We start from the raw sequence: 24698 nt of genomic DNA, 5'->3' as shown, positions 1-24698 counted from the left end.
TCCTGTTCTGGTACAAGAAACTTCTCTTCATGTTTTTTTCTTTTTTTTTTAATTCTAAGATTTACTATTCCTGACTAAAATTAACTTCCACCAGGAGAAAAGTTAGCAATGCTGCCATTACTTACAATGCCATGACTCCTCGGAACCTGTATATATGGAAGCAATGTATGCCTCTTGCTTTTGCAGTTCTCTAGAGAACTTATATAAGAACACCTCAGTAGGGGCTACTATACATTTACATGGGCATCGGAGGCAGAAGATAGTAAAAGGATGTTTGCTAAGCTACTCTATGGGGAAAAACAAACAAGCAGAAGCTAAAACATAAGACATAAACTCTCCAGAGAGTACCTCCCGCTGGGCCTGAGAAATGGAGCTGGAAAACTCTGCCAATAGGAATGTCTCATTCTTTGATTGAAAGATTGGCTCAGCCTCCCATCCAAATCCAGCTTCAGGCTTTAGCATTGATTATGGTAATTGATATTGTAATTCTCCACTTTGCAATGGAGTGCCCGCCTGCCTTGAAGCCCACACAATGCTTATTCGCTGCTCTACTGGAAAGCCAATACCAATGAAGGCAAATGACTTTCTCGTTGGAGGGTGGGAGAGAGTTAGAAGATGGTGTTATGTGTCCATCATAACAGAACTGGGAAGCAGGTGGAAGCGGATGTGGGTGCACTTGGTTCCCAGGTTGCTTGTGTTATGTGTGCAGTCTCCCACGGCTCTGAACCATAGCATACACATATTACCCCCTGAAGGCTAGGACCCCAAGCACCTGGGTCATTGTTGGCTTTTCCATCTAAGATCTTATTCTTTTTCTCTCAGTCTCATTTATCTTTTTTCTCCCAAAGGCAACTACTGACTACTTGATTTCTGTTAAAGTTTTAGTGCAATGTAATGTCTTTATGTTTCATCTGTCCCATGTAATGTGAACTTTAATAGAAGACTTTTGCAGAGACAGGGTCTTAAACTAAAAGGGTAACTTTACAGATGGAATTTCAGATAAGAACACATATCTTGTTTAGATGGAGAGAAACTAATTAACCAGGACAAGCAAAAGATGAGGAAGGTTTAAGGAACAGTCCTTTTTACAGGTAAAAAAATTTTAACTATAAACACCAAATATTGATGTAGGCAGTAACAATGTCGTTATTGGGCCATTAGGACAGTTAAATGATAACCTATACAATAAAAGCCTAATATGCTAAGTGTCCAGTCGACCAGTCAGCCATTCAACCAATCAAAGTGTAATATGCTAATGATATGCTAAGGCCACTCAACTGCTCGCTATGATGTGCACTGACCACCAGGGGCAGATGCTCCAACCAGTAGGTTAGCTTGCTGCTGGAGTCAGGCTGATAAGGACTGAATGAGATGGGCCAGACATGCCCTGGAGCCCTCCCACGGTCCCCCCTGTTGGCCAACCTCCCCCGGCCCTCCTTAGCCCCAGTCATGCACTGGTGGGGTCCCTCAGCCTGGCCTGTGCCCTCTCCCAATCCAGGACCTCTCGGGGGACTTTGGAGAGCTGGTTTTAGACCAATCCCACAGGCCAGGCCGAGGGACCCCACTGGTGCATGAATTCATGCACCAGGCCTCTAGTAATATATATAAAGCTCCAGGTGTCAGATTTGAAATGCAATAAATACCAATGTTCTCCTTGTATTCTCACCTCCATATTTGTGGATGTGAGTTGCCCTGTGGTCCTTTGATGTGTATTTCTTCCTGGTCATTCAGCTAATAATTCTATTTAATTCCAAAGATATAGGATGTAAAGGAACTGAGTGTCAAACCTTAGAGCTGGGAATTTTATATATATTGTCTCATTTAAACATTGGCAACTAGCTCTATATAGTATCCAATGTTTAAATGAGACAATACACATAAAATATATATACTAGACTAGTAGATTATAACTACAAAGTTAACTGTACTTATTGTGGTGATCATTTTACAATACCTAACAATATCAAATCATTATGATGTACACCTGAAACTAATGTAATGTTATATGTCAATTATACCTTAACAAAAAGTTATAAAAATACAGTAGAAACAGTGCTACATGTATAATTAAGGTGAAGATTCTATATCAATCATTTTTGGAGGAATGCCATGCTGTTCTTAATGATAAGACGTAACTTAGTATAAAAACAAGAAGCCTAGCTTGACTTCATGTTTTATATCCAAAGAATTTTAAAAATGTAGGGTTTTGCACCAGATTAGCACCCCTATTTTTCTAAGCCCTCCTAATATCTTATATTCTGCATCAAATAAATACACTATGAATAAAATGCTAACATTTTAGAGCATGGATATTATGATATCGCTGTGGTTGCGGTGCCGTTTTCCCTCTTTAACTTTGCTTATCTGGGGTATTCTGAATAGTGAGGGTTGTCAAGAACTGTGTGCTGGTGGAATAAAGCTAAGCTCCCAAGCTTTCCTATTCAACAGCGACTCAGAGTGTCTATATATGCTATGCACTAGAAGTGCTGTCAACAGTGTTCTGGCCGTTTGTAGCTACTCAAGTCACTAACCATGCCAACAAATAAGTTTGTGAACCTCCTTTTCAGAGGTTCTGTCTCTGATATTTCAGAACCATTCAATTATAATTCTGATGCTTTCTTTTATGTGGCAGTCATGGGTTGTCAGCAAGGATAGAATTAAGAGAGGCGTGTGAAGTGTGCTACGGAGCCTCATGCCTAAAGATCTCTCTTTCTTTTGTTCATGGTGACAAATGACAGCCTTAAAAGATCTTTGTCCTGATTTTTCACTGTCCCTATGCAGGTAAAAACTTTCATTGAAGTCAAGCAAGCTTCACTGAAGTTAATGGGAAGTAATGCCCGTGAAGGAAAGGGGAACTGGGGGATTAATTTTAATTAACCAAACATAAACAAGCATGTGTCTACAAGTAGTGACAGGGAAGCCAATGTCTGTAACTCCAACTTAGCTTTGGGGATCTAGGTTTGGCAATTTTGTAGAGAATCAGATGGAACTATTTCAATCCAGAAATGTAAGAATGCACATAAAGAAACAAATTTGTTCTCCATAGGTGTGTCTCTGAGATATGCCCTCAAAACATTAATTCAACAAAAAGATACTAAAATATTACTACATGTCAAATACTTTCCAGGCCTTGGGAGCTGAAAGAGGAATATGACGAGGTGCCCATGTAGAGCTCATAGCCAGTTTTGGAAATAGCTCAGTAAACAATTTTGGTACAAGTCATTTATTTATGTCTCTATCATTCATTCATTCAGGAAGTATTTAGCAAATGTTTCTAAGGTATGTGTTTTTCTGCAGTGTTCCTGTAACAAGAATGTACAAAGTACTATCGGAATCCAGTGGAATAAGAATTTGGAAGGGTGAGTTATAATCATAGAAGTCTTCTCAGAGATAGTGTTACTTCAGCTCAGCTCACAGAACAATGTTTGGTTAAACAAAGGGAAAATAGAAAGATGTAGGGCATAGAAACGATACATGGAGGAGCATGGATGCATAGACACTCAGGACATGTTCAGAAAAATTATGAGCTTCTCCAGTGCTCAAGTGAAAGGGTAATCAAAACTCAGCCCACAAGCCAAATCCAGATCACTAACTATTTTTGTATAGGCCACGAGCTAAGAATGCTTTTAAAAATTTTTAATTGGCTAAAAAAATTCAAATGACTACTATTTCATGACACATGGAAGATGTGAATTTCCAATGTCAGTCTCCATGAATAGTTTTATTGGAACAGCAGCACCCATTTATTTTCATATTGCCTAGGTTCCCTTTTCACTACACAGCAGAGTTGAATGGTAGCTGCAGAGACTATATAGCTCACACGGCCTAGAATATTTAGTGTCTGGCCCTTTACAGAAAAAGTCTATGGGCACCTACTCTAATTGAGACCCAATTGTGATGCACCTTGAATGTTGTTCCAATGAATTTTAACTTCATCTTATGGGAACTGGTGAATATAAGTTGAATGGTTAATCTTTATGCTATAAAAACAACTTTTGGGTGAATTTGGCATTCATGAAGTTGATGAAATCTTCCATTTAAACGTAAGTGCCTCATGACTATAAAACCATGATCAGGAAACCTAACACATCTCTACAGTTCCTAAAGATAATTAAGAGGTCATTCAGAGGTGTCTCAAGGCCTATAGGTCAAAGAGAACATAATGAGTTTTATGTTTAGAAAGTCCCCAAACTGACTATTTGGCAGCGAGTTTCCTGAGGAGGGAAGTCCAACATTACTTTATGGCATAATGACTAAAGGCTGAAAAAAAAATTGTCACTTGACTTAAGCCATTGTTTCCAGTCTTTTTGAATGAGAAGAATATTTCTTTATTGCTACAAACAGTCACAGGCCATTTTGCATGACAACAGTGGTGCACATACTAGAAAATGCATAATGAAATCATACATTTTAAATTAATTTAAATTTAAGCTGCATTTATAGACACAAAAGTAATAGTGCAAATGTATGTCGACCTTATCCAATCTTTTGAATACTATTTAGTAGAGTTGATGTCAGGGACCTCAAAAAACTCTGGAGAACAACATATTCATGGTAAAAAGGCAAGCCATTGACTAATGTAGTATATACCAAAGAATAATTCTGGCTGAATTGCTTAATAAATTAACTGATTTTAATTTTGCTTTTATGTGTTTTCTCTAACCTTTGAATTTTAAAAATGGCAAGGAAAAACAAGTTTGGTTAAAAAGCCATAAAAAAACAAATGATTTGTTTAACCATGTACTATGTAACTTTTAGACCTGATTGGTTTCTTTTAACAACTAAGTCCATGAACAACAGTTAATTGATTTGTCTTTGGATAAACAAAAATAGGTCAGGCTAAAAATTCACCCACACTACACTGTTTAGTTAGGTTCCAGTCCTAAACTCTTCACTTACTTTCTACCCAGATAAGTTCTACAACTGGCTCATAAGTCACTTGCAGAATAGGTTCAACAATACGACTGTTTTGCAATGAAACAAAAAGTATATAGCTTGTTCCTAATAGTTAGGAGATTCCTGGAAAATGAAAGATGACTGATAAATTGCTGATATCTTCAAAGCTAATCATGCCACAGGAGCCCTCAAATACAGAATTAAGAAACAAGCACTGAAAATACAATACTCTGGCTTTCTCTTCAGAAAACTCAGCTGAATCCAGTTTAAAACTGCCTTCAGTGAATCCTCTAGTATTTTGACTGAGGGGTGATCTGGAGGTCAGCTTTGAGGTCACGAGTAGGGCAATGTAATGAAACTTCCATTTCATTGTCAGCCATGCATCTGAATGAAGTCCTTTTTTTATGGGCAGAGTATGAGCAAAAGGCCAGTAGGAATACCCTCAGTTGTCAATTACTGCATGTTTTATGTCTTGAGTCATTGGCCCTAGAACCTGAAGATCTCTTTCTGTCTGTTTGTTAACTGACCCAAGATCCTTATTTTAAACCCAGAATACACAGTAAACTTCAAAGTTACTATTTCTGTTATAGTTATCATCATTACTCCTAATGTCTTATTTACAGATTGCATTTAATATTTTTGTTATAACCATCTCTAATCTCATTTGATTTTCTACAATAATCTTGTATTGGTGTTTCCATTTGACACATGAAATTGGTAATTTATTTTAAAGAATGAAAATCAGACATTTTCTCTATCTCAATTCAGAAAATTTTTGAAAGTTTAAGAAAACTGAACAATTCTCAATTATATCCCTGCCAACTATGCATCCTATAGCCAAATAAAAGAGATTTGGTCAGGTCATGCACCTATATGATTACTTTACTCCTAGCTGAACATTAAAGCAAACAAACTAATAACAGTTTGTTTGGTTAATAGGCAATTTAGCCCAGAATAATTAATATAGTTTGTAGCTGGTCAGATGAATTACAGATAATACAGGATTAGGAAACTGAATCAAACACATCATCAAATTAGACATTCAACAAATATCCATTAGGGACTTTTTAAGGACAAGGCATTATGCTAGGCACTGAAAGATTGATAATAAATAAGATAGCGCTTTTATCTTCAAGATGTTTTACAAATCCATTGAAAGAAATGTATTAATTTATTGAAGCTCATATATATGTAGAACCTTTTCACTGAGACTTCAATCTAATCTAAACATTTTCAGAAAAAAGTAAAAAGATTACTATAATCAAAGCTAAATTGAATGTATATAACAACTATGATAAATGTGATCATACTATTCTCTGAAGTAAACCTTAACTGAAACTTTACATGCCTACAAAGGATCTGCCGGGAGCCGGTCCATGCTTGCTGTTTCAAGGGACCTGGCACATATGGCATACTGTTCTTAATATGTTTGCTCACCTTCTTGGCACTATGTGTTTTAACCAAGGTCTCCTCTCTGAGAAAGGTTGTTTCCCCAGGTAGGGATTTTCCCCTGAAGTTAAGGTGGGAATAAAACCTCTTAACTAGTGCCAGGTGGGTAATTAATCACTTTAACTAGGAACAATCATGCTTAAGCTACATAATCTTTACTCCCTGGAATGAAGATAAGAAACGCCCTAACCTTTGTAATAGAGATTGATAGGATTGAATCAACTGGTATAAATACAGATGCAATAAGACAGCAAGACACAGAACTTAGAACACAGAACCAAGAGAGATGGAACCTAGGCACAGAACCTACACAGAACGTTCTCTTAGAGACAGAAGAACTTCGCTGCAGAGAACATGGCAAAAGATCCTGGACAGAAACTGGCCTCAGAACCTAGAGACAGAACCTAGCGAGAGAACATGGCAAAAGATCCTGGACTGAACCTGACTACAGAAATTGGCAAGAGAACCTGACTAGAACCTGGTGACTGAACCTGGCTGGAGAACCTGGACAGAACCTGGCTGGAGAACCTAGCGAGAGAACATGGCTACAGAACCTGGCTGGAGAACCTGGAGAACCTAGCAAGAGAACATGGACACAGAACCTGGCTGGAGATCCTAGGCAGAACCTCTCTGGAGATCCAGACCAGAACTTGGCTGGAGATCCTGGCTGGAGATCCTGGCTAGGCTGCTGATCAACTGAACACTGTCTCCGTGTCCTTCCTTCTTCGCCGACTCCATCCACACCTTTGGGGACCCCTGGACCTGCTGGGGTTGGACCCCGGCAAGGATCTAAGACTTGATCATAAAAAGACTCATGGAACTCCATCCCCCAAAAGAGTTCTAAGCATTTTGCATAAAAACTCAACTCAGTACTGCATGGTGAATGAGAACTAGTTTTTCAATCAGAATACCTCGATCTAATCCTGACTTTGCCATGAACTACTGTGATCTGTGATCCTGGACAAGTTACTTAACCTCATTTTTAAAATGATGGTGGAGCTGGGGTAGATCATAAACTAAAATTTTGATTAATTTAAAAGTGTGTTGAATTCTGAACAGTATTTTAAGATCTATGCAAACACTAGTCCCACCCATTGAATAATGACCCCACTATTCACTTTCTACTATAGAAGGCAAACAATGTAACACCTTCTTAGAACTATAGTTTGAGTTCCTTGGATTTGTTGAGAGTCCTCTTATACCCCGGTAATAAATAATGCTGGAAATGGTGGAAACTATAGCAGGGTGGAGGAGGGTAGAGAAATGAAGAAACCCATACAAATGGTTTATTTTTCAACTCAAATGAGAACACTTTAGCCATTCCGTAGGGCCTTTTACCTTAAACTCCTCAAATCAGAGTAACAAATGTATATGTACTTGTGGAAAATTTCTTTTTAAGGCGAAATCAACTTTTAATAAATGAAAACATAATCTTAATGAATATTTACTAAAGAATCATAAAGCATTGCATTGCTTCCTAAGAAGACTAATAAGGATTTTCAGCTTTGCTGGAACACCAGCAAGCGCTCTAACCCTTAGTGCTCCAAGGAGTCTTTATCTCAATTGCTTTTAAACAGCATTAGGTGTGCCCATCCGGAGGGACCAAGGTGAAGGATCTTGTGTGGATTGACTGTTGGGGCCCCGTCTGATAATTCCTACTGTGATGCACTTCAATGCCAGCCCACAAGAAGCTGGGATTGGATTTAGAGCCAATGTAAGCTCTAAATGGAGTTTTACTGTGAAACAAAACACCTGTCTTTCATCCCGAGATAAATTGACAAGCAATAATTTAGTTGTCTAAATTGAGAGCTTTCAGGATTCCAAACTGCATAATGTCAAAAGACAATGTATAAAGTTGCATTTGGAAGGTTCAAAGGTAGAATGCCATGTAGGCAAACATATTAAATGACTGGTCTTTCCCTCTCTAGCTCTAGTTCTTTTATCTGTTCTCTCTCTTCCTTTGCTACCTTTTCTTTGTGTCCAGGGGTGAAGGAAGAAAGGTGGGGTAGGGAGAGGAGACTGTGACTAACTATAGAAATTGGAGGAAAGCCTATACAAGAAAATCCTAGATCTAAAAAAATATTTTTCTCTCTTGTGTTTTCCACTAGGTGAATATTACTTGTGATCATCTGAACTAATCAGAGATTAAATGGAAGAGAAAATATATATATATGGGTGAAATTACTAAATTCCTACATCATCTTCCTACATAAATGCAAAATAATGTAGCCTGGATTTTGTAGTAACATTTTCCACACAAATTATTCTGAGTCCTTTATTTTCCACTATAGTTGTGTTTGTTAAGACCTGGGTACCCAGCATCAGAGCATCCAAGTTCAAACCCTAACACTTGACTAAATCTCACACTTCTCCCTTAAAAAATTGGGAATAAATAGTAAAAATAACTGAAGCCTTTGTTTCCTACAAACTAAGACTACATATACACACACACTTAACTTTTTCTTTGTTGTTTTTTTTTTTTTTTTTTTTTTCAGATTTACATGCCATCCCTTCTCTGTTCTCTCTTCTAGAAAAGCAAATGAAGAAATCAGGGTAGATTAGCAAAATGAAACAGATGTTACAAAAGTAGCCAGTTAGTTGTCTGCAGAGCTATCTGATTGGACTCTGCCAGCTGTCAATTAGCATTCCCATGTTTTGTTGCTGAAGTAGTATTTATTTTTCTGGACTGCTATTGGCTGAGTTATTCAGTATAATGAATGCTAAACTGAGCCTTAGATTATTTTTAAAATCATAGCTTGGGGCTTAACGGTCCTTAAAATAAATTGTATAAACAAGATAGTTGTTAATTCTCAATCAATGTATCATTATTCATCAAATAGTATTTTTTTTAAAAAAAGGAACTGTTTTTAAAAAGCTCAATTAGCTGCCCTGGCTGGTTGCTCAGTGGTGAGAGTATCAGCCCATGGATTGAAGGGTCTCTTGTTTGATTCCTGGTCAAGGGCACATACCTTGGTTGTGGGTTCCCCAGCACTGGTCTGGGCATGTACAGGAGGCAACCAATCGATGTCTCTCTCTCACGTTGATGTTTCTCTCTCTCTCTCTTCCCACCCTACCTCCCTCCCACTCTCTCTGGAAATCAATGGAAAAAAATATCCTCAGGTGAAGATTTAAAAAAAACAACAACTCAATAAACTTATTAAAGTTAACAAATTGTCTATTCAGGGTGTATTTGCTCATTCAGTGTCAGATTTTAATATAATTATATTTGAAGATACATATTTCTGTATATCTAATAACAGATATACACAGGATGAGGCAGAAGTAGGTTTACAGTTGTGAGTACCTGAAATGCATTTTATTCTGTATTATTATTTATTATTGTATTATTTTCCATATGAATGACTATAAACCTACTTATGCACAAGTCTATATATTAGTTCTCATAAATTAATATGGCATCTATATCTATGAGTAGATCCCATTGTTACCCTTATTCTATAGATGAGGCATAAGCCTAGGGAGGTTAAGTAGTTTTCTGGTCACACAGCTATTTGAGGGGCAGGGCCAGCCATACTTTGAATCCACATTCATATCCAGACTATATCCTTTTAATCTCAATGCCACACTGCCTCTCTAGGTGTGAGAGTAGAGAAGACAGGATGAAATTTTGAAAAATGTATACGCTTATGTTCTTGATATATTGGATAACAGAAAAGGTATCAACAGTAATTATAAGCATTTTGAAAAATTGAGTGACGTGGCAAATGCTGGTAAGATACACTGAGTTTAGGACTAAAAGCATTAGAAATGCTACATAACTGAGTTTGGGACCAGTTCAGAGTGTCTAGAACAGTGGTTCTCAACCTTCTGGCCCTTTAAATACAGTTCCTCATGTTGTGACCCAACCATAAAATTATTTTCATTGCTACTTCATAACTGTAATGTTGCTACTGTTATGAATCGCAATGTAAATATCTGATATGCAGGATGGTCTTAGGCGACCCCTGTGAAAGGGTCGTTCGACCGCCAAAGGGGTCGCGACCCACAGGTTGAGAACCACTGGTCTAGAGGATGTTCAGTAGGCAGGTGGGAATGTGAGACTAGCATTTTTAGTTGCTGTTTCGTTGCCTTCTCTGGGGTGGGCACTTAGTAAATGCTTCTGTACTAAAGTCAGTTAATAAAGAAACCACCTCCGACTATGTATGTAAGTGTACTCTTTCCCCTGCTTTCTACTTCCACTACCTCATTCAGATGGAAATATAATCAAACATAATATAACAAGGAGAGAGAGAATATAAAATATCTTGACTGGAGCATGCTTAGTCTTATGAGCATGTAGCTAATAGGAAGCAATGGTGAAATCCTTTATTTTCAATGGTTCGTATTTGTACATTTCAAATATGAACTCAAATTCAAATAGAAATCATAAATATTTTTATCCCTCTACTGGTATTTTCATTATCTAACTCACAATTAGATCACCCCATAGGTAGTTTTTCAAGTGCCTTGTGTATATTCGCCCTGAAAGCATTAACAGCAAGGGTCAACAGCTCTATGATGCCTTTGGAATAACAACCAAGTGACAATACCTTGCATAGTTGTTTCTGCTGCCTCCCATGTGTTTGGGTGCATGTGGCAGAGATGTCAGTGAGACAACCAAGCATTGTGCTATTGAACAGAAAAGTGTTTTCTTTCAGTGAGCTAATTTTTTGCAGTAATAGAGGCAAATCGAGGGGGAAATTGATTGTTGTAGAAATGAGACAATTACCCAAGCCTCAAGGGTGACAACACAGTGAGAATCAACTACTACTGATAATAATAATAATAAAAAAAGTCCAGCCATCCAACTGCCTTGTCCACTTATTCATTTATTTCAGTTATTTGTTATTCATGCGCCATTTATGGATCATTTCCAATGCCAGGTACTCTACCTATGCATATGTTTGTTTCCACTGATGGACTAAAAACAACTTGAGGACAGGGAATATTTCTTAGTCAATTTTATATCCCCAGGGCAGAGGCTAAATGGCTCTTTGAGCTGAAGTGAACTACACTAGACCTTGGGCAGAGAGGAATATGTAAAAGAAACCTGGCCCATAGGGTTCCTGCATTGTAGTGCATACACTCTACATACAGATGGTGTCTAGGTTGAACAACCAGGTGGCTTTGATAGACTTGGTTTTCAAGGCTATTCAGTTTATTCAGGTAATCAGCAAATAAATGAAATACTCAACCACTGGTCTGACAGTCATTTCATTTGATTGATCAGTTTTAAAGACACCGGATACCTCTGTGGTGAGAAAGACCTGGATTCCAGTCTTAGCTATGCCACTTTCAGGCTCAGAGAATCCCTTCCTCTCACTTCTCAGGAAGCTCTGGAAAATGTTTTGTTTCTCTCCTTTTCCAAATGTTTGTTCTTCCTTTGCTCATCTCCCAACAATTATGCCTTGTTTTAAATATTCCGAATGAAAAGACCTTTTTAACTCCTCTTGGAGAGATAGGTTATCTTGCCTGTATGTTGGGGAGCTCTGGAGGCATGGGAGTTTGGTGAAGGATTTGCCTAAGGAAAAATCCAGAATCAGGAGAGATCCCTTTAACTCTAAGACTTCCAAAGTAGAGGAAGAACCACTGTGTTTGCTGTTGCCTGCCCTCCCACCTCTCATGCCCCCACCGCAAGAGATTACTTACTTTTTGAGGTTGGAGATTGCTGTATGGGTTGACTGAAGGATTGTAATGGAAGGGATGACCTGATTGTTTATCTGTTACACATTTCCATAATGCTTCCCTCATAAGCACTTGCCAAACTTACCATAAGGGAAGTTATATTACAATCCCCGTTCTATGGCTGAGGGAGCCGAGGCACAGAGAGGTAAAATGGCTTGCCGGGACACAGGGACAGCCAGCGGCACAGCCAGGGTGCAGAGCGGATCCAGTGCTCTTCCTCCACTACACACCGCAGGGACACTCGTGCTGTGCTGAATACATGAATGAATGATGTTTTCAGACTCAGCTCCAATTCTAAACTTTGAAAGCACTGTTCACGACTTTTTCTCCTCTAGGAAGAATTAGCTGCTCTATCTTAGTGTTTACTCTATTAAATGGCCTCCATTGTAGGCTGTAAGCCCCTGGAGAGTGAGGATCTAGTTCAGGAACTATTCCACTGGAGGATATCCATGAATATTTTGCTGATCCAGCCTGGCCAGCATGACTCAGTGGTTGAGCACTGACCTATAAACCAGGAGGCCATGGTTTGATTCCAGGTCAGAGCATATGTCCAGGTTGTGGGTTCGATCCCCGGGGCGGGGGGCTAGGGGGGCATGCAGGAGGTAGCCGATTGATGATTCTCTCTCATCATTGATGCTTCTATCTCTCTGTCCCTCTCCCTTCCTCTCTGAAATCAATAAAAATTTATTAAAAACATATTTGCTGATGCAAATGGAGTTGAAAGGGAAAAGGATCAAGAATTGTTTGTAGGATGAACTTTGTAGGAAAACTGTGGATTCCAAAATACTCCCCAAAGTGGGACTAGCCACTGGGAAAGGCAGAATTTTTCCAGAACTAAAGGAAGGGCCTTTCTTGGGTTTTCTTCACATTTGTTTAGACAGGGACCTTCAACATATTTTTTATTATGTTTATCAGCCTAAACACAAGCTTGCTGAAACTTGGATATGCCTAAATGCTGGCATAATCCCTAGTTAAAGAGAACATGATAAAAAAAAAATGTAATCTCTCCAATAGTACATATCTTGACCTTTTTTTTTTCTTTTTGTATGTCTTTCACTCTATTAGGTAAATGTTTGATATTGTGAAGAAACGTAATCATCAGTGTCAAAACATGGGATGTTGCCATGCTCGTTCATTTTTTCACAGTAAGAGGCACTGTGCTGGGCACCGTGAAGACTACAAAGAGGGTTTGAGACTACATGCAAGCAGTGGGCCCTCTAATGGGAAAGGAGGAAACAATAGACATTAACATGATACAAGGAATGCAAGTAGTCATATTCACAATACTAATAGTAGCAGTCACTATAATCATAGCTAACAGTTTAAAACTCTTCTGAATTACCAGGCATTGTGTCAAAAGGTTGATATACATTTTTCCATTTAATTTTCATACCTATCCATCAAAGATCCTAGTAATGGCCCCATTTTATAAATGAAAAGACAGAGTCTATAGAAATTAGGCAATATACCTAGTCACATAGTTAGTGCCAAAACTGGAAATGGACCCCACGTCTGTTGGACACCAGAGTTTATAATCTAATAAATTTATTTTAAAGAAACTCTTTTTTAATTGATTTTATAGAGATAAAGGGAGAGAGAGAGAAATCAATCCCCCCCCCCCACACACACACACACACACTTATTTATGCATTGTATGGGATTCAACCTTGGCATATTGGTCAACACTCTAACCAACTGAGCTACCCATCCAGGGCCAGAGTGTATATCCTAAAATTAAATTTAGTAATGGAAAATTTAGGAGCTGGAAAGGAGAAAGGGACAGTTTCTAGGTTATACAATATATCTCAAACTTGGGCAAAGATAACAGTTATTAAGTGGATTAATAGTAATAATCTAAAACTCTTAATTAGTATTATTTTCTCAGGGTGATGATAACGTTAAAATAGTGAACCAAGATTTTTTATATTCTTACCTATGTGAAGATGGGAAGGTATTTAGTGTCATAGTTGTAGATTATTCTTTTAGATCCTTTTTTTAATCCTCTTTATCTAGCTTTCTTTCCCCCTTCCCTTCTGCTGTCTGATATTGATGCATCGTACTTCCATATCAGATCAAAAGCATATGGTATTTTGAACTTATTGACACTGTTCTGTTAAAAATTACATTTAGAAGGATGTTAAAAGGTCACCTCTCTGGTTACTTATTTCTTGACACTTTGCGAGCACGGACTGCAGCCTTGGTTCATTAGTCAAGGATATTAACAGCCAGGGTTTGGCTTCCTGAGGTCACGTGGTACAGTCTGGGACCACACATATTTCTAAGGCTTGTTAGAGTCTTTATTCTTTAAGAATTTCCCATTAATCTCTGCCCATGAAGTGCAATAATAGGTTAGATAGTCATCAGATACAAATCAGAATCATTTCTACAAATATCTTTAATAGCGTTCATTAGTTCTGTGCTTATGTTTTAAGGGAAATGAAGGTGGGGTAGGAAGCATGCCCCCTCTCCAACACAGAACCTTTCCCTTCTTCAAGATCATCTCATTTTGAAATCACTGAAATTAAGACACTGAGAATGTGCAAATCAAATGCAGAAAATGTGCTTCTCCTGTGGAAATGAGGATTCCTGCAATCTTGACTTTTTTTATTCACACAAAGGCATCATCTTTGATCATTATCAGATTTTACAACTCATTGTTCCCTTCCAATCCTTAGTGTGAGAGGTTCATGTAAATGGACAGACAAATACTTGGATTATGGAAGGCATTCTATATTAATAACAGCAATAAAAAATGTTTACCTAGTTTGAATAGAATGTGTGTATAGATAGGATTTGTATGTGTGTAATGTGTGTGTGTGGGGGGGGGGGCGGATGTGTGTTGTGTATTCCTCCCTCTCACTCAGAAAGAAAATATCCAAAGATCAGAATATGCATTTAGAGTTTTTGTATGCAATATTAGTCTATTTCTTGGCAGAGACCCAAATCTATTGTGGCAAGAAAGTAATAGATGAACTAACTAGGGACTCAGACTTACTGGCTAGTGTCCAAGAAACATTAAAAAATTGAGTACTGAACATAACAAGTAGGATGGTGCATGCAAATTTAGATGTCTTATTAAAAACAACACATTTATTAATATATTAGACTTGTAGACGTGAGGGTGTTTTAATACCTCCTCAGAAATTACTCATGGGTCGGCTTCACAGAAATATCGCTTGCATAAGCATGAGCTTACCGAAATGATGCCAGGTGTGAGTGATCATGGCTGGACCGTTCTAAACACTGGGAAGTAGGCAAAATACGTTATTGTCACGGTCGGTCAAGGCATCACCTTCCTTCTAATTAACTCAACATTAATTTACTGTATGTCATTCCCTATTCTAAGATGCTGAGAATACTAAGACAAGAAGGTTAAGAACATTATCACACAGGAACAGTTTCCCTAAGTCAGGTTTAATAAAATCTAATATATATATAGTAAAATTTACCCCTTTTAAGGGTACAGTTTGATGAGTTTTGACAAATATTTAGAGGCATATAATCACCACTGTAATTAATATATAGGACATTTCCATCTTCCCCAAAGTTCCGTTGATTATTTGTAGTTAATACCCTCTTCTGACCCTTAGCTCCTGGCAACCACTAATCTAATTTTGTCCCTCTACTTATACCTTTTCCAAATGCCATATAAGTGGAATTATGCAAATTATAGCCCTTTGTATCTGCCTGTTCACTTAGCATAATGCCTCCCACATTTATCCTTATTTTATGTTACAGTAGTTCATATGTTTTCATTGTTGAGTAGTATTCCACTTGTTTGCACATTAACCACTTGCTGGACTTATGAATTGTTTCCAGTTTGGGTGATTATAGACAACACTACTACAAATAAATATTTGCACACAGGTCTTGCCCATTACATGCGCATATGTTTTCTTTTCTTTCTTTTTTCTTTTGTTTTTCTCTAAATATCTAGGAGTGAGATTTCTGGGTCATATGGTAAGTGTATGTTGAACTTCAAATGAAACTGTCAAAGTGTTTTCAAAAAGATTGTAGCGTTTTGTTTTCCCATGACAATGTATGAGACTTTTAGATGATCCACATTTGAATCGGCAATGGGCACCAACAGTCATTTTAATGTAAGTCATTTAATAGATGTGTAATGGTACCTCATTATGGTTTATATTTGCATTTCACTAATGAATAATAATGTTGAGCATCTTTGTATCTGAATATTTGCCACCCATACCTCTTTGGTAAAGTGTCTTTTCAAATCTTTATCCACCTTTTAAAATTAGGTTTTGTCTTCTTATGGAGATGTTCTGTGAAATTAAATATTCAGTTTTCTCATCTGTTAAATGAATATAACACCTACCTCACTGTGTTTTTGTGAAAGTACATGAAATATTGTCTATAAAATGTTTAGTGTGGTCTGTAATATATTGCAGGCACCACATAAATAACTATTACTTTATTACTATTATTATAAGACATAATTCCTATTGTAAGGTGTTTACCATCTGGTTAAATACAATGTCTTTCACTTTCTTTTAGGTATTGTTCCACTCCCTTCTCTTTTTTTGAAATCCTCACTCAAGGATATGTTTTTATTGACTTTTAGAGAGAGAGAGAAAAAGAGAGAGAGAGAGAGAGAGAGAATAACAACACACCAGTGTGAGAGAGAAACATCAATCGATTGCCTCCCATACACACCCCAACTGTGGATCAAACCTGCAACATAGGTATGTGCCCTGGTCAGGAATCAAACCCACAACCTTTTTGGTGTACAGGATGACACTCCAACCAACTGAGCCACTGGCCAGTGCTCACACCATTCTATTTTAATCCTACCTGAGCCGCAGTTAACCTGTGATATAATCCTAAATGATGACTAAGACATTGCATGAAATAGATAATTATATAATACTCTAGGGTGTCTTCATTGCTTAAAGATAGAATTTTAATCTAAGACCTAGAGGCTGTGTTGGTGGAATGACAGGTTTGGTGGACATAGTTTGTTGTGCAGTGACTTCAACATTTGACTCCAAATTCCTTGGCTTGCAACCCTGGAGAAGTAATGCCTTTAAGGACCACATTCAGTGAAGGCCAGGCCTAGGGCTTCTCTACAATTATTGGGGGGGGGGAGGCACGGGGAACAGAGACAAGGGGACTTTATTTCTCTTAAAGTTGTAAGTGTAGAATGAAAAGGGAAACCCTACTGGCCAATAAATAAATGGGAGGAAATGCTCCATTCCACTAGTGTTTATGGAATGCAAATGCAAACAACAATGCAATGCCATTTTATAATTCTTAAAGAGGCAAACTTCAAGTCTAATAACATTAAGGATCTTAACAATGTAAACAAATGGTTAAAACTATTTGGAGAAAATTTAGCAATGATGAAAAACACTGATGAAAATATCTGTTTCCTACCACCAAGCAATGCCACTTCTCTGTATCTACCTTAGAGAATTGTTCTCCTACTTATAAAGAGATATGTTCAAAGGTGTTCATTGCAACATTAATAGCATGTAAAAGTATTCCCTTGTTTTTCACTCATTATCAATACTTATATAAACAATTTAGACCCATAGCCTTTCCTTTTTCCATAAGTTACTTTCTCCAGAAAATCTACCATGATTCTATTATGAACTAGTGTTCTTACCTAGCAAGTGCTGGGAGTTTTGGAATCATGGAGAGATGCTGCTACTACCTGAGTCGACTCAGTGCTGTGCACAGGACAAGCTGCACTCTTTGGGCACATTTGAAAAAAGTCTGCAAGAAGTCTTAAGAAGCAAATTGGGAAATTTAGATAATTTCTTGCTGAAGTGCTTAATACCTAGTAATATGAGTACTTGAAATGTTTTTAAAATGCCAGGTGGGAAAGGAAAAATTTACATTTTCTAAAGTAAAACCTTGATTCACTAGAGCCCTCAAATAAGCAATCTGCACCTCTGGTTTTCTTTCAGAAAGGGGCAAATAATCACACCAGGAGTTCATATTAAGTACTAGGCAAAAAAATAAATCAATATATTTTCAGAAACATCTTCTATATCCTCTACATTTTCATCTGGAGTCTTAGATGATTATTGGCATTAATAGTAACCTTGAAATATTTTTTAAATATATATATATATATATATATATATATATATATATATATATATATATTATTTCAGAAAGGAAGGGAGAGGGAGAGAGACATAGAAACATCAATGACAAGAAAGAATCTTGATTGGCTGCCTCCTGCATGCCCCCAACTGGGGATTGAGCCCACAATGCCGGCATGTGCCCTTGACTGACTGAAATCGAACCTGGGACCCTTCAGTCCACAGGCCGACGCTCTATCCACTGAACCAAACCAACTAAGGCAACCTTGAAATCTTGAAAGCACCTCGATGATCAAAAATACTTGGTTTTTGCTCACTGTGTACCTATTAAGAAGAAAAAAAAATTTTAATAACATATTTTGAAACAATAAATTCTGGATAGGAGGCATCAGCTCTAAGTTATCAAGAAAATGTATGTATATCCATTTGGCACAACTTCAAAAACTTAGATAATATGCAGCAGAGGCAAGGTCATCAAACCAATCTACTATACATTGCTAGAATCAAAATCCACTGGGGTGAAATACTGTTGCCAAGAAGGGAAAATTCACATGCTGTTTCACCCAAAAATTCCACTTGTATAGCAAAAAGGGGAGAAGCTATGTTCTTCAAAGATGTTTACTGCAATGTTATATTATCATTGTATAGGTCGGCATGCTTTCTCCACAAACAACAACAAAGAATATAATATCCCAAAATATAATATCCCAAAGAATATAATATCCCAATAGCTAGGCATGCTTTCTCCACAAACAACAGCAAAGAATGTAATATCCCAATAATGTAAAGGGATTACATTATTGAGCCCATTCAATTGCTTCAATATTGTTCAGCTATTCACTATGATAAATTGAAAACAATATATCAACACAATGAAGGACATGATGTATATAAAAAATAATATGTTTATATATTATTATAATTATGCAGAATTTATGAGTTCATGTGGACAGGAATTTGAGAGAACCTGGCAAATAGTCATTTGCTTTGTGGGTGTTAGGTGGTCATAGATGAAATTATTATTCTTTTGGACAGTTTATTACATTTACTCCTTCTGTTATTTTATTGTTTTATTTTTTATTGTTGACATTATTATAGATTATACTTTACCCCCCTTTTGTCCCCTCTACCCAGCCCGCACCCCACCCCAGGCCTTCACCACACTATTGTCTCTGTCGGGCTATGCATATATGCATATAAGTTCTTTGGTTAATCTCCCCCACCCCCACCTCCCCTCTGAGATCTGTCATTCCATTCCATGCATCCATCATGCCTCTGGGCCTATTTTGTTGTCAGTTCATTTAATTAAATACAACACTCCATTCCTTTAGTATATTGATTTATTTAGAGCGATGCCTCACTCCTATATACAATGGCCAACATTAATATGAGTTTTCTGAAGATATTTTGAGTAAAATGAATTCATACTCCTTGCAAAGTGGCTACAGTTTTCTTCCATAAATCACATCTATTTTAAAAAGGAGGAATCTTTTCCCCCTCAGCCCCAATTGCTTCAGCTAGGCTTTCCCTGAGTTTGTGTAATCAGAACAACCTTAAAAAAATAAATAAAAATCAGAAAAGGTGCACTTTGGAGCTGGAGGAGTTTTCTTAAGCTCTCATGGTTCTAATTGTTACATGCAAATTGTTCAATAAATAACGTTGGCCATAAAAAGAAAAGATATTAATTAAGAAAAGGATTTAGGCTGACTCAGTCTCATACATGAGACAAAAGGTTAAGTAAATGCCAAGGCCGCTGTGCCTCTTCAAACAAGGAATATTAGTTTTAGAATCATTAATGTCTACTTAGAAAACAGAGTCATATTGGAGACTTGTATGCCAAAATCACCAAGGCCAGAGCTGTTTCTTTTCAATCTGAAGCACAATTATTCTCCAACTGAGGCTAAATGTATGCAATTAAGAGCGCTAGGTAAGACAACAGAGACTCGCACTTTTAATACGTGGCCAAATTGAGATCATGTTTTTCCTTGAATGGAATAACTTGCAAAGTTAATATGTATGGGCAAGATCTGGACCAAATTTGCTGAGGGAAAGCAGGACTGACCGGTGATTGGGGAGTGGGCAGGGAGCCACCCCACGGTCTGAAGGGGTTGCAGCAGAACCCCAAGAGCAGGCCAGTAAGGGGCAGGAGTGAAGACATGGCCAAGACAGCTCTCTGCCTGTGGCCAGGCATGTTTCCTCCAAGAACAACAAAAGGTAGCTTCAAAGCAAGGCATTTTGCTTTGAATCTCCAATTGGTTGAGACTTGGACCCTTTCTGTATCAATCTGGAAATCCCGCCAGCTAACCTTTAATTTGTAGTCAGTTTTTTCACTAGGGTGATCCTTTAGTCACTTTCTACCTTCTGGCCATACAGGCACTCTGCTGAAATGAAGGTGAGCAGGAGGGAGAGCTTTTGGTGCCATTTGCATTTTGGCAGTTTATAAATATAGTTTATATTTCTTTCATTTATATTTAGTTTTCCAAATACCCTGTGGGATTCCAATGCCTCTGAAAAGGCAGAATAAGTCTTTTCACATCATTCCAAACATAGGCATAAATGATTCATATTTACATGTCTGGGGAAATAAAGTATGATATTCAAATTCTAAAATGTAGAGGGGTTTTGTTGATGGTAAATAATTTTATAATTATTGCTAATGAACATTTGTATGGAAAACATATTTAATATGTAATTTTTAAAATCCTCTTAAAGTGAAAAAGGTAAAGGGGAATACAGTCAATATTATTGTAATACATTTGTATGGTGACTGATGATTACTATAATTAGTGGTGTGATCACATTGCAAAGAATAAAAATGTTGAATCACTATATTGTACACCTGAAACTAATATAATTAACATAATATACAAACAGCCTTCAGGTTACATCGGACTCGACATATGTCGTTTTGTGGTTACGTCACTATCTCCCATTTATTTATATAAAAAAAAGTTCCATCATTTTGACATATGTACATATGTGCTTTATGTATTTTAGTATTTATTTACCACAAGTAAAGATCAGGAATTGTTATCTTTCTTTTAAATTTTTTTACTGTTTCACCTCATTACTGCTGTGTATGTGCTCCATGTGAGTGACGTAGGTGCTTATGTAGGTGGGTTCTGACTTATGGCGAAAATCGCGTTACGTCACGCCATAGGAATGGATCTCCGATGTAATCCAAGGACCTACTGTATACCAACTATACTTAAATAATAATAAAACATAGAATAAAATGCTTTTTAAAAAATCTTCTTGAATTTCACACTGTGTAAAAATATCTGTGATATTGAAAATAATTGGAGTTTAGCAAAGACCTTTGCCTCAACTCTTATTTTGCTGAACACTTAAAATTATGCATTTATTTAAAAGACAGTTCAATCCATTGCCTCTAATGCAGTCATTTTTATTATTTTTTTAATATATTTTTTATTGATTAAGATATTACATATGTGTCCTTGTCCCCACGTTACCCTCTACCCCCCACCCCCCCACCCCCGCTCATGCCCTCACCCCCCCGTTGTCCATGTCCATTGGTTAGGCCTATATGCTTGCATATAAGTCCTTTGGTTGATCTTTCCCCCTTACCCCCACCCTCCCCTACCTTCCCTCCAAGTCCCGACAGTCCAATCAATGCCTCTCCGTCTCTGGATCAGTCCTTGTTCATCAGCTTATGTTGTTCATTATATTCCACAAATGAGTGAGATCCTGTGGTATTTATCCGCTCTCAAGTTCCATCCATGCTGTGGCAAATGGTAAGAGTTCCTTTTTCTTCTTCCTCTTCTTAAAGAATACCTTTCAGCATTTCATATAATGCTGGTTTGGTGGTGATGAACTCCTTTAGCTTTTTCTTATCCGTGAAGCTCTTTATCTGACCTTCTATTCGGAATGATAGCTTTGCTGGATAAAGTAATCTTGGTTGCAGGTTCTTGCTATTCATCACTTTGAATATTTCTTGCCAGTCTCTTCTGGCCTGCATGGTTTCTGTTGAGAAATCAGCTGACAGTCGTATGGGTACTCCCTTGTAGGTAACTGACTGTCTTTCTCTTGCTGCTTTTAAGATTCTCTCTTTATCTTTTGCTCTTGGCATTTTAATTATGATGTGTCTTGGTGTGGTCCTCCTTGGATTCCTTTTGTTTGGGGTTCTCTGCGCTTCCTGGACTTGTAAGTCCATTTCTTTCACCAGGTAGGGGAAGTTTTCTGTCATTATTTCTTCAAAAAGGTTTTCAATATCTTGCCCTCTCTCTCCTTCTGGTACCCCTATAATTCTGATGTTGGTACGCTTGAAGTTGTCCCAGAGGTTCCTTACACTATCTTCATATTTTTGGAATCTCTTTTCTTTTTTCTTTTTCGGTTGGGTATTTTTTGTTTCTTTGTATTTCAAATCTTTGACTTGATTCTTGGGATCCTCTTTTCTGCTGCTGGATCTCTGTAAATTATTCTTTATTTCAGTCAGTGTATGCTTAATTTCTAGTTGGTCCTTTTTCATGTCCTCCATGGTCTCCCTATACTTATTGAGGGATTCATTAAATTTATCGGCGGTTTCCATAAAATTCTTGAAAAACCTTATAACCGTGGCCTTAAACTCTATATCCAATCGTTTGCTTTCCTCCATTTCTGCCATTTGTGACCTGTTTCTTTGTCTCCGCATTTTGGCAGCTTCCCTGTGTTGATAGAGTGGCCCTGTGCACCAGGTGTCCTGTAGGGCCCAGTAGCTCAGCCTCCCCAGTTACCTGGGGTGGACACTCTTGGTGCACTCTTGGTGCCTTGGTTGTTGTAGAATCACTGGGAGGAATTGACCTCCAGGCCAATTGGCTGTGAGAATCAGCTGTGTCTAAAGTGGGAGAACTTCTGTGCTGAAGACACCCTTCTGGGGCAAGACTTGCTTCAGTGGGGCTTTGGTGCTCACTGAGTCAATGCAGTCATTTTTATAATGTTGGCTTCTAAAGCCAGATTTTTGTTTAGCTAAATATAAAAAATTAAGACCTGTAACTCCAGTCTGGTCCCATTAGTTATTAAAGTGGATCCTGAGATATATAGTTTGAACTTGGAGGATTCCTAAAATGGGTCAACAAATATGAATAAAACGTGATGTGAGTGGAGCTAAAGGAGGGGGTACTTGTTAGATGTCAGTTCCTCAGCTACAGGATAGACCAAGTTCAGCAAATAATTTCACCAGGTCCTGCCCTCATTTTTCCACTTTGAAAATTAGATATACAACTGTTCTCCACTCTGCCCTTCTTGTACTTTCCTCACTTCAAAGGATTATCTTATGAGATTTAAAAAATTGGATCAAGAAACAAAGCAACAACAAGGGAGTCAGTTGGTATAAATAAAATAATTTAATGTGAAATGGCTTAAATATCTTTAAAGTATGATAAAATTTCAAAGTATTGTTAGTTTTTATTCTCTAAATGGTTAAATGAATTTGATAGAGATTATTTTTCTCATTATAAAGCCTTTTCTGAGTAAGTCAGTGACCATAATTTCAACTACAAAAAATATATATAAATAAAAGTTACATATATTACACATATCTATAATAGTAAAAGCTTAATATGCCAATTAGACTGGAGAGCTGAACAACCTTCTGGACATCCTTCCTGATAAAGCTGTGATGGTGGGAGCCGAGGCAGAGGCAGTTAGGTGCAATCAGGCAGGCAAGCAGTGGGGTTAAGGGTAATCAGGCAGGCAGGTGAGTGGTTAGGGGCGATCAGGCAGGCAGGCAGAGTGGTTAGAGGCAGGCAGAGTGGTTAGAGGCAATCAGGCAGAGGCAGTTAGGGGCGATCAGGCAGGCAAGTAAGCAGCTAGGAGTGACCCGGCAGGCAGGCAGAGGCGGTTAGGGGCAATCAGGCAGGCAGGCAGGCAAGTGGTTAGGGGCAATCAGGCAGGCAGACAGGGTGGTTAGGGGCCATCAGGCAGGTAGGCAGAGGTGGTTTGGAGCGATCAGGAAGGCAGGAGAGCAGTTAGGGGTGATCAGGGGTGATCAGTTAGGGGTGATCAGGCAGGCAGGTGAGTGGAGCCAGTGGTCCCGGATTGCAAGAGGGTGCAGGCCAGACTGAGGGACCCTCCCCCACATACACACATAAATTTCGTATACTGGGCCTCTAGTATATTATACATGCATGTATTATGTATAAAAATATATGTGCATTATGGATGTATAATGTGCATATATATGTATTTTATATGTATTTATTTATCTATGTATGTGTTTGCATGCATATATACACACATGTATGGGTGGAGAATAAAGTGCCATACCAAATATATGTATGCATGTTAGTGTGTGTATGTCTGTACATGCATATGTGTGCACACATTCCAGACTGTAGGGTTAAAGGGAATAATTCTTCCTCTGAAGACTTCTCCAGAAGCACCTGGCAAACCATGGAACTATGTCATAGACAAGACAGCCCTACATTAAGGTTCTTCTATTAAACTCTTCTAGATTGAAATTCAAACAAATTGGTCCTGTGCTGAATTATCTTTGTAAAAAAGTGGCCTTAGAGATGATGGATGCTGGGATGACCTTCTGCTGATAGAAGGTCCTGAGCCCTTGATAGAGACAAGTGAGTAAAGACTCAGGTCTCCTGC

The sequence above is a fragment of the Myotis myotis genome, unplaced genomic scaffold, assembly GCF_014108235.1.
Source record: "Myotis myotis isolate mMyoMyo1 unplaced genomic scaffold, mMyoMyo1.p scaffold_m19_p_14, whole genome shotgun sequence".
Taxonomy (NCBI): domain Eukaryota; kingdom Metazoa; phylum Chordata; class Mammalia; order Chiroptera; family Vespertilionidae; genus Myotis; species Myotis myotis.
Note: the sequence above shows the minus strand (reverse complement) of the source record.